The sequence below is a fragment of the Mauremys mutica genome, chromosome 20 (genome assembly GCF_020497125.1).
Source record: "Mauremys mutica isolate MM-2020 ecotype Southern chromosome 20, ASM2049712v1, whole genome shotgun sequence".
In the NCBI taxonomy this organism is placed as follows: domain Eukaryota; kingdom Metazoa; phylum Chordata; order Testudines; family Geoemydidae; genus Mauremys; species Mauremys mutica.
In genome coordinates, this window is record NC_059091.1 from 24663777 (window position 1) to 24671797 (window position 8021).

Genomic DNA, 8021 nt, shown 5'->3' on the forward strand with positions numbered 1-8021 from the left:
TCTAGCGGTTAGAGCGGGGGGCGGGCTGAGAGCCAGGACTCCTGGGTTCTCTCCCCAGCTCTGGGAGGGGAGTGGGGTCTAGCGGTTAGAGCGGGGAGCTGGGAGCCAGGACTCCTGGGTTCTCTCCCCAGCACTGGGAGGGGAGTGGGGTCTAGCGGTTAGAGCGGGGGGGCTGGGAGCCAGGACTCCTGGGTTCTCTCCCCAGCACTGGGAGGGGAGTGGGGTCCAGTGGTTTGCGGGGGGGGGCTGGGAGCCAGGACTCCTGTGTTCTCTCCCCAGCACTGGAAGGGGAGTGGGGTCCAGTGGTTAGAGCAGGGGGGCTGGGAGCCAGGACTCCTGGTTCTCTCCCCAGCACTGGGAGGGGAGTGGGGTCTAGTGGTTAGAGCGGGGGTCTGGGAGCCAGGACTCCTGGGTTCTCTCCCCAGCACTGGGAGGGGAGTGGGGTCCAGTGGTTAGAGCGGGGGGTCTGGGAGCCAGGACTCCTGGGTTCTCTCCCCAGCACTGGGAGGGGAGTGGGGTCTAGCGGTTAGAGCGGGGGGGCTGGGAGCCAGGACTCCTGGGTTCTCTTCCCAGCACTGGGAGGGGAGTGGGGTCTAGCGGTTAGAGCAGGTGGGCTGGGAGCCAGGACTCCTGGGTTCTCTCCCCAGCACTGGGAGGGGAGTGGGGTCTAGTGGTTAGAGCGGGGGGGCTGGGAGCCAGGACTCCTGGGTTCTCTCCCCAGCACTGGGAGGGGAGTGGGGTCTAGTGGTTAGAGTGGGGAGCTGGGAGCCAGGACTCCTGGGTTCTCTCCCCAGCCCTGGGAGGGGAGTGGGGTCTAGTGGTTAGAGCGGGGGGGCTGGGAGCCAGGACTCCTGGGTTCTCTCCCCAGCACTGGGAGGGGAGTGGGGTCTAGTGGTTAGAGTGGGGGGGCTGGGAGCCAGGACTCCTGGGTTCTCTCCCCAGCACTGGGAGGGGAGTGGGGTCTAGCGGTTAGAGCGGGGGAGCTGGGAGCCAGGACTCCTGGGTTCTCTCCCCAGCCCTGGGAGGGGAGTGGGGTCTAGTGGTTAGAGCGGGGGGGCTGGGAGCCAGGACTCCTGGGTTCTCTCCCCAGCACTGGGAGGGGAGTGGGGTCTAGTGGTTAGAGTGGGGGGCTGGGAGCCAGGACTCCTGGGTTCTCTCCCCAGCACTGGGAGGGGAGTAGGATCTAGTGGTTAGAGCGGGGGGCTGGGAGCCAGGACTCCTGGGTTCTCTCCCCAGCACTGGGGGGGGAGTAGGGTCTAGTGGTTAGAGCGGGGAGCTGGGAGCCAGGACTCCTGGGTTCTCTCCCCAGCACTGGGAGGGGAGTGGGGTCTAGTGGTTAGAGCAGGGGGCTGGGAGCCAGGACTCCTGGGTTCTCTCCCCAGCACTGGGAGGGGAGTGGGGTCTAGCGGTTAGAGCGGGGGGCTGGGAGCCAGGACTCCTGGGTTCTCTCCCCAGCACTGGGAGGGAAGTGGGGTCTAGCAGTTAGAGCGGGGAGCTGGGAGCCAGGACTCCTGGGTTCTATCCCCAGCACTGGAAGGGGAGTGGGGTCCAGTGGTTAGAGCGGGGAGCTGGGAGCCAGGACTCCTGGGTTCTCTCCCCAGCACTGGGAGGGGAGTGGGGTCCAGTGGTTAGAGCGGGGGGCTGGGAGCCAGGACTCCTGGGTTCTCTCCCCAGCACTGGGAGGGGAGTGGGGTCTAGTGGTTAGAGCGGGGGGCTGGGAGCCAGGACTCCTGGGTTCTCTCCCCAGCACTGGGAGGGGAGTGGGGTCTAGCGGTTAGAGCAGGGGGGTTGGTTCTATTCCCCACTCCTGTGAGTGCCATGCCTGCTCTCGGTGGCGTTCCCCTGTCATGGTGAGCCCGACCGTGCCCCCACCCTCTCTGGGGTCCAGGCAGGGCTGCCCGGATCAGGGGCTGCCGGGTCAGGCTGGACAGTCTGGGATCGGAGCAGTTGAACTGCAGCCCCTTTGTGCCTTTTAGCCACCCCGTTAAGGGCGGGCTGCACCAATGCGCCTGGAGAGCCGGGGGCGCCTGGCCCCCGGACTGGCTGCAGCTGGGGGGGGGGAGCAGCCATGCTAGGCCAGCCCTCAGGGCCAGGCGTTGCACGGGCCCTCGGCCGAGATCGGGGCCCCCTTGTGCCAGACACTGTGCAGACCCCCAATCGCCCTGCCACGACCCGTCTGCCCTGGCCCTGCATGGTGAGGTGGGTATCGGCCCTGGCCCTGCCGGCTCAGCCAGCCACGGGGATGGGCAGTGCCGCTCTGACGGTGGGACGGGACCGATTTCCCAGCGGCTGGGCGTCAGGGCCTCCCCCCACTCTCCAGTCCCCAGCCAGGCGCGGCTCCGGCAATTCATCTTCCAGGAGCTCCGGGGCCCGTCATTCCCCAGCGCCGCGGCTCATCGATCACAGGGCTGCAGGGAGCAGGGAACTCGCTGCTCCGGCCCATCTTCCCTCCCTGCCCCGGGATGACGAACGTCGCCGGGAGCTGGGTTCGCCCACTGGCGCTGGGCGCCCGCTGCGTACAAAGGGGGCCTGGCTCCTGGCTGGAGCTGGGAGACTGTCAGAGCAACCTCCCGGCTGGGAGAGCTCACGGCGCTCAGCTCCTGTGCCCAGCGCCGGGGCCCCGAACTGCCAGGCCCGGAGGTGCCCGGGGCCCCGAACTGCCAGGCCCGGAGGTGCCCGGGGCCCCAAACTGCCAGGCCCGGAGGTGCCCGGGGCCCCAAACTGCCAGCCCGGAGGTGTCCAAGGCCCCGAACTGCCAGGCCCGGAGGTGCCCGGGGCCCCGAACTGCCAGGCCCGGAGGCGCCCGGGGCCCCGAACTGCCAGCCCGGAGGTGTCCAAGGCCCCGAACTGCCAGGCCCGGAGGCGCCCGGGGCCCCGAACTGCCAGCCCGGAGGTGTCCAAGGCCCCGAACTGCCAGGCCCGGAGGTGCCCGGGGCCCCGAACTGCCGGCCCGGAGGTGCCCGGGGCCCCGAACTGCCAGGCCCGGAGGTGCCCGGGGCCCCGAACTGCCAGGCCCGGAGGCGCCCGGGGCCCCGAACTGCCAGCCCGGAGGCGCCCGGGGCCCCGAACTGCCAGGCCCGGAGGCGCCCGGGGCCCCGAACTGCCAGCCCGGAGGCGCCCGGGGCCCCGAACTGCCAGGCCCGGAGGCGCCCGGGGCCCCGAACTGCCAGCCTGGAGGTGCCCAGGGCCCCGAACTGCCAGGCCCAGAGGTGCCCGGGGCCCCGAACTGCCAGGCCCAGAGGTGCCCGGGGCCCCGAACTGCCAGGCAAAAATCAAGCCACCATGACACCAGCACAGGCCCAAGCCCGGGGGGGAGGGTGAAGAGAGGCAAGGGGCCTGGAATGAGATGGGTGAAGCTTCCTGCCAGGCGTGGCCAGGGCCCTTCTGAGGCTACTGGGGTGCCTGTGCAGACGGCCCCAGAACGGCCCCCGTGCCAGGGGGCAAGGAGAGAGCTCAAAACCCTGCTGGGGCTCAGGAGACCTGGGCTGTGTTCTTGGCTCCCATGCCTGCTCAGTGCCTCAGTTTCCCCTCCCCCTCTGTCTAGTGAGACTGTGAGCTTTGGGGGCAGGATCCGCCCGGGGCGGGGGGAGCTGCCATTTCCCGGGCTGAAGGGACCTCGCACGCTCGTCTGCCCTGTTCTTTGTGCTTCCCACGCCTGGACAGATCCCCATCTCGGGCACCTGCCCCGGTGCCACACACCTGCCCCCAGCACCGGCCTGCACAAGCCTCCCCCCGACATCAGTAAGCTCAGCCCCACCGCACCCACCGGAGGATTATTAGCAGGTGGAGAAACTGAGGCACAGCGAGTTGGAGGCCAGGTTTTCCCAAGAGCGACTCTGGGCACCCCCAGGTTAGGAGAGTTACCAGAGGGCAGATGCCTTTGCGGGGTCGCCAGTCGCCTGGGGAAACCTGGGCGCGAGGTGACGCAGGGCGTCTGTGGCAGCCCTGGGAAATGAACAGCGGTGTCCTGTGCCCAGCCCGGAGCCTCCAGCACAACTCAGCCACCCTAAAGCCAGAGCGACTCCACTGATTTCAACAGGTGGCTCACGATTCCCTTGGGGGAGCACAGGGGGTTCCCCCCCCAGCTGCAGCCAGTCCGGGGGCCAGGCGCCCCCGGCTCGCCAGGCGCATTGGTGCAGCCCGCCCTTAACGGGGTGGCTAAAAGGCACAAAGGGGCTGCAGTTCAACTGCTCCGATCCCAGACTGTCCAGCCTGCCCCGGCAGCCCCTGATCTGGGCAGCCCTGCCTGGACCCCAGAGAGGGTGGGGGCGCGGTCGAGCTCACCACGACAGGGGAACGCCACCGAGAGCAGGCATGGCACTCACAGGAGTGGGGAATAGAACCAACCCCCCTGCTCTAACCGCTAGACCCCACTCCCCTCCCAGTGCTGGGGAGAGAACCCAGGAGTCCTGGCTCCCAGCCCCCCGCTCTAACCGCTAGACCCCACTCCCCTCCCAGTGCTGGGGAGAGAACCCAGGAGTCCTGGCTCCCAGCCCCCCGCTCTAACCGCTAGACCCCACTCCCCTCCCAGGGCTGGGATAGAACCCAGGAGTCCTGGCTCCCAGCTCCCCGCTCTAACCACTAGACCCCACTCCCCTCCCAGTGCTGGGGAGAGAACCCAGGAGTCCTGGCTCCCAGCCCCCCGCTCTAACCACTGGACCCCACTCCCCTCCCAGTGCTGGGGAGAGAACCCAGGAGTCCTGGCTCCCAGCCCCCCGCTCTAACCACTAGACCCCACTCCCCTCCCAGTGCTGGGGAGAGAACCCAGGAGTCCTGGCTCCCAGCTCCCCGCTCTAACCACTAGACCCCACTCCCCTCCCAGTGCTGGGGAGAGAACCCAGGAGTCCTGGCTCCCAGCTCCCCGCTCTAACCGCTAGACCCCACTCCCCTCCCAGTGCTGGGGAGAGAACCCAGGAGTCCTGGCTCCCAGCCCCCCGCTCTAACCGCTAGACCCCACTCCCCTCCCAGTGCTGGGGAGAGAACCCAGGAGTCCTGGCTCCCAGCCCCCCGCTCTAACCGCAAGACCCCACTCCCCTCCCAGTGCTGGGGAGAGAACCCAGGAGTCCTGGCTCTCAGCCCCCCCCTGCTCTAACCGCTAGACCCCACTCCCCTCCCAGAGCTGGGGAGAGAACCCAGGAGTCCTGGCTCCCAGCTCCCCGCTCTAACCGCTAGACCCCACTCCCCTCCCAGAGCTGGGGAAAGAACCCAGGAGTCCTGGCTCCCAGCTCCCCGCTCTAACCGCTAGACCCCACTCCCCTCCCAGTGCTGGGGAGAGAACCCAGGAGTCCTGGCTTCCAGCCTCTCCCCCCCGCTCTAACCGCTAGACCCCACTCCCCTCCCAGTGCTGGGGAGAGAACCCAGGAGTCCTGGCTCCCAGCCCCCCGCTCTAACCGCTAGACCCCACTCCCCTCCCAGTGCTGGGGAGAGAACCCAGGAGTCCTGGCTCCCAGCCCCCCGCTCTAACCTCTAGACCCCACTCCCCTCCCAGAGCTGGGGAGAGAACCCAGGAGTCCTGGCTCTCAGCCCCCCCCTGCTCTAACCGCTAGACCCCACTCCCCTCCCAGAGCTGGGGAGAGAACCCAGGAGTCCTGGCTCCCAGCTCCCCGCTCTAACCGCTAGACCCCACTCCCCTCCCAGAGCTGGGGAGAGAACCCAGGAGTCCTGGCTCCCAGCTCCCCACTCTAACCGCTAGACCCCACTCCCCTCCCAGTGCTGGGGAGAGAACCCAGGAGTCCTGGCTCCCAGCCTCTCCCCCCCGCTCTAACCGCTAGACCCCACTCCCCTCCCAGTGCTGGGGAGAGAACCCAGGAGTCCTGGCTCCCAGCCCCCCCGCTCTAACCACTGGACCCCACTCCCCTCCCAGTGCTGGGGAGAGAACCCAGGAGTCCTGGCTCCCAGCTCCCCGCTCTAACCACTGGACCTCACTCCCCTCCCAGAGCTGGGGAGAGAACCCAGGAGTCCTGGCTCCCAGCCCCCCGCTCTAACTGCTAGACCCCACTCCCCTCCCAGTGCTGGGGAGAGAACCCAGGAGTCCTGGCTCCCAGCCGCCCGCTCTAACCGCTAGACCCCACTCTCCTCCCAGTGCTGGGGAGAGAACCCAGGAGTCCTGGCTCCCAGCTCCCCGCTCTAACCGCTAGACCCCACTCCCCTCCCAGTGCTGGGGAGAGAACCCAGGAGTCCTGGCTCCCAGCTCCCCGCTCTAACCGCTAGACCCCACTCCCCTCCCAGAGCTGGGGAGAGAACCCAGGAGTCCTGGCTCCCAGCTCCCCGCTCTAACCACTGGACCCCACTCCCCTTCCAGTACTGGGGAGAGAACCCAGGAGTCCTGGCTCCCAGCTCCCCGCTCTAACCACTAGACACCACTCCCCTCCCAGAGCTGGGGAGAGAACCCAGGAGTCCTGGCTCCCAGCCCCCCCGCTCTAACCACTGGACCCCACTCCCCTTCCAGTGCTGGGGATAGAACCCAGGAGTCCTGGCTCCCAGCCCCCCGCTCTAACCGCTAGACCCCACTCCCCTCCCAGAGCTGGGGATAGAACCCAGGAGTCCTGGCTCCCACCCCCCCCGCTCTAACCGCTAGACCCCACTCCCCTTCCAGTGCTGGGGATAGAACCCAGGAGTCCTGGCTCCCAGCCCCCCGCTCTAACCGCTAGACCCCACTCCCCTCCCAGTGCTGGGGATAGAACCCAGGAGTCCTGGCTCCCAGCTCCCCGCTCTAACCGCTAGACCCCACTCCCCTCCCAGTGCTGGGGAGAGATCCCAGGAGTCCTGGCTCCCAGCTCCCCGCTCTAACCGCTAGACCCCACTCCCCTCCCAGTGCTGGGGAGAGAACCCAGGAGTCCTGGCTCCCAGCTCCCCGCTCTAACCGCTAGACCCCACTCCCCTCCCAGAGCTGGGGAGAGAACCGAGGAGTCCTGGCTCCCAGCTCCCCGCTCTAACCGCTAGACCCCACTCCCCTCCCAGAGCTGGGGAGAGAACCCAGGAGTCCTGGCTCCCAGCTCCCTGCCCTAACTGCTAGACCCCACTCCCCTCCCAGAGCTGGGGATAGAACCCAGGAGTCCTGGCTGTCGTCGGAGATTAGAGCCTGTGACTCCCCGCAGTCTAGAATCTCTCCTGTCCCTGGGATAGCAAGCGGGCGCGAGGATCCACACGCTGGGCACAGGCCGGCCAGCTGCAGCTCTGCTGGCTTCTCTGCACAATCTTGGCTCTTGCCCAGGTGCTGGAAGTAGGGGTGCAGGGGGAGCCGCACCCCCTGGCTGGAAGCGGTTTCCATCACATCCAGGGTTGGGGGTTTGGTTCAGCGGCTCGGGAGTCACATCAGCCCCAGCCATGCCTCACTGAAGATGCCAAGGAGGAAAAGGGGAGATTTTTCTCCTCATCATGAAATTATCTCCCCCGGCCCAGAGCCCCTGGCAGCTCCAGCCAACGGCGGCCGAGGCCCCCGCTCCAGTCTAGGGCCGCAGCGGAGATCAGCTCCCAGGACGTCATGTCAGCATGGCCGGGGGTGGCACTCAGCCGCTGGGGATCGCCCCTCCCTCCAGCCGGGCCTGCAGCGAGTGCCCAGCACTGCCAGGGCTGCCCCCGCTGAGCTGAAGCGCCCAGGGATTCGGACTGGCAGGGAAAGGCGCCAGCTAGAAGCGTCTGCTCCCTGCTCAGAGCGGCAGTGACCCGGGGGGCCAGTCGAGCCAAACGTTAGTCAATTAAACTAATTAACAGGCCCTGAGTTCAGGCTAATTGCTCCTTGCTACAGGACCCGAGCGGGTGCCTCCCTGCCCCTCGAGAACCGTCCCCCACGCCCCTCCCCACTCAGTGGGTTCCTCCAGGCATTGCTGTGGGGGAACCCGAGCCCGACCCCCTTGGGCCAAGCACTGCACAGCTGCAGAGCGACAGGCAGAGCCTGCCCCAAGGGGCTCATGGGCTGAGAAGTGGGAGGGGAAACTGAGGCACTGAGCAGGTCAATGGGCGAGCTTGGAATGTAACCCAGGCCCCCTGAGCCTGCCCCCAGCCCACGCTGGCCCTTATCC